A 2,500-nucleotide genomic window follows, 5' to 3' on the forward strand; every position below is an offset into this window, starting at 1 on the left:
GATCGGCCCTTCGGAAGAAGGCCTTCTTAGCCTTCCACCTAAGCTGCATAGTAAAGGCCCAAAGCCAATCCCAGGGAATAGTGAAACTTCATAGGGTCTTTCTTTCCAGGTGCAGGTAGTCTGCATCTTCATAGACATGTTTATTTCACCGAGCCTCTCTCCGATACAATGCCCAGATCGTTATGCCTTTCGTGCGGGTCAGAACTTACCCGACAAGGAATTTTGCTCTCGTAGGACCGTTATAGTTACGGCCGCCATTCACCGAGGCTTCAATTTCTGGCTCCCCTATCATTAGGTCACCAACTTCCTTGACCTTCCAGCACTGGGCAGGCGTCAGGCCCCATACATGGTCTTACGACTTTGTGGAGACCTGTGCTTTTGGTAAATAGTTTCCCGGTCCTGGTCACTGCGACCCCTTTGTGATGTGAAGAGGAACCTCTTCTCGCAAAGTTATGGGGCTATTTTGCCGAGTTCCTTAGAGAGAGTTGTCTCGCGCCCCTAGGTATTCTCTACTTACCCACCTGTTTCGATTTTGGGTATAGGTACCCTCTTGCTCAAAGTCGTTCGAGCTTTTCGTAGGAGTATGGCATGGGTTACTTCAGCGTCGTAGCTCCCGGTATTCGAACATTGGCTCAAGGCATTTTCTCTGGCCTTTCTTACCCTGAAGAAAGGGCAGGGACACCTTACGTTCTTGAGCTGATAACCATCTTTCGGCTAACCTAGCCTCCTTTGTCCCTCGGGACCAACAAGGGGTAGTACAGGAATATTTACCTATTTTCCATCGACTACGCCTTTTGGCCAGATCTTAGGCCCTAACTCACCCTCCATGGATGAACCTTGCGGAGGAAATCTTAGGATGTTGGGGCATTGGATTCTCACCAATGTTTGTATTACTCAAGCCGAAATTCTCTCTTCCGCTTCATCCACCAACGCTCGCGTGGAGGCTTTTCTCTAAGGCGGAATGCTTCCCTACCGATGTATTTTTACACCCTACAGCTTTGGCAGATCGCTTAACCCCGTTCATCTTTGGCGCAAGAGCGCTCAATCAGTGAGCTATTACGCACTCTTTCAAGGATGACTGCTTCTAGGTAAAGCTCCTAGCTGTCTCCACAGCCCTACCTCCTTTATCACTGAGCAGCCATTTAGGGGCCTTAGCTAGTGATCCAGGTTGTTTACCTCTCGACAATGAAGCTTATCCCCCATCATCTCACTAGCCGACTTTGACCCCTCTTTTTTAATTTTAAGGCCATACTTAGTATTCAGAGTTTGCCTCAATTTGGTACCTCTCTTGCGGCCCATACCAAAATAGCTCTTTACCCTTAGATGTCCAGTCAACTGCTGCGCCTCAATGCATTTCGGGGAGAACCAGCTAGCTCTGGGTTCGAGTGGCATTTCACCCCTAACCACAACTCATCCGCTGATTCTTCAACATCGATTAGTTCGGACCTCCACTTAGTTTCACCCAAGATTCATCTTGGTCATGGATAGATCACCCAGTTTTGGGTCCATAAGAAGTGACAATTACCCTATGAAGACTCACTTTTGCTACGGCTCTGGTGGGTTCCCTTAACCAAGATATTGCCTATGAGTCACTGGCTCATTCTACAACAGGCACGCGGTCAGAGCCTTGGCTCCTCCCACTGCTTAGGAGCTTACAGTTTCATGTTATATTTCACTCACTGATGGGGGTTCTTTTCACCCTTCCCTCACGGTATTACTTTGCTATCGGTCACCCAGTAGTATTTAGCTTTGCAAGGTGGTCCTTGCTGATTCACACGGGATTCTACATGCCTTATGCTATTCAGGTCAGAGCGTAAGTTAGTGATGCTTTCGGCTACTGGACTTTTGCCATCTAGGTTGTAACATTCAGTTTGCTTCGCCTAGAAGCACGACATTTGTATTGCTATCCTACTACCTCATTTTCACGATTTAGGCTCCTCCCATTTCGCTCACTGCTACTACGGGAATCATTTTTGCTTTGTTTTCCTCTGGCTACTAAGATGTTTCAATTAGCCAGGTTGTCTTTTGCCTGCCTATGGATTCAGTAGCAGTTCAAATGGTTACCCTATTCGGGAATCTCCGGGTCTATGCTTATTTTTAACTCCCCAAAGTATTTCGTCGATTACTATGCCCTTTCTCATCTCTGGGTGCCTAGGTATCTACCGTAAGCCTTTCCTCATTTGAACCTTTCCTTTCACTTTTAAGTCTATGCCATCCTAAGGTACTTCTAAATGGATGGATCTTATCAACGTCCATGAATGATAAAACTCATAAAGCTTTGTATCAGCTAAGTTTAAGAGTTAGAGATAAGTAGACTCGAACTGCTGACATCCACCGCAGGGTAAACCACCACCTCTCAGGTCCCCCAACTGATTCTACCATAGAGGCCAACGATAGATAATAACTCCCCCCCCCCCTAACACAGCTTACAACTTTTGTCGTACTGTGCTCTCCAAAGAGCAACTCTTCTAAAAATCTCACTCAAAAGGTGTTGAGTTGG

The 2,500-nt window shown here is 46.8% G+C and overlaps 1 pseudogene; it reads left to right on the plus strand.

Moving 5' to 3' along the window:
• Window positions 1-1,682: 1,682 nt before the first annotated feature.
• LOC107865207 overlaps window positions 1,683-2,500 on the plus strand; it is an 8,264-nt pseudogene continuing 7,446 nt past the window's right edge.

Source organism: Capsicum annuum, chromosome 3, assembly GCF_002878395.1.
Source record: "Capsicum annuum cultivar UCD-10X-F1 chromosome 3, UCD10Xv1.1, whole genome shotgun sequence".
Classification (NCBI taxonomy): domain Eukaryota; kingdom Viridiplantae; phylum Streptophyta; class Magnoliopsida; order Solanales; family Solanaceae; genus Capsicum; species Capsicum annuum.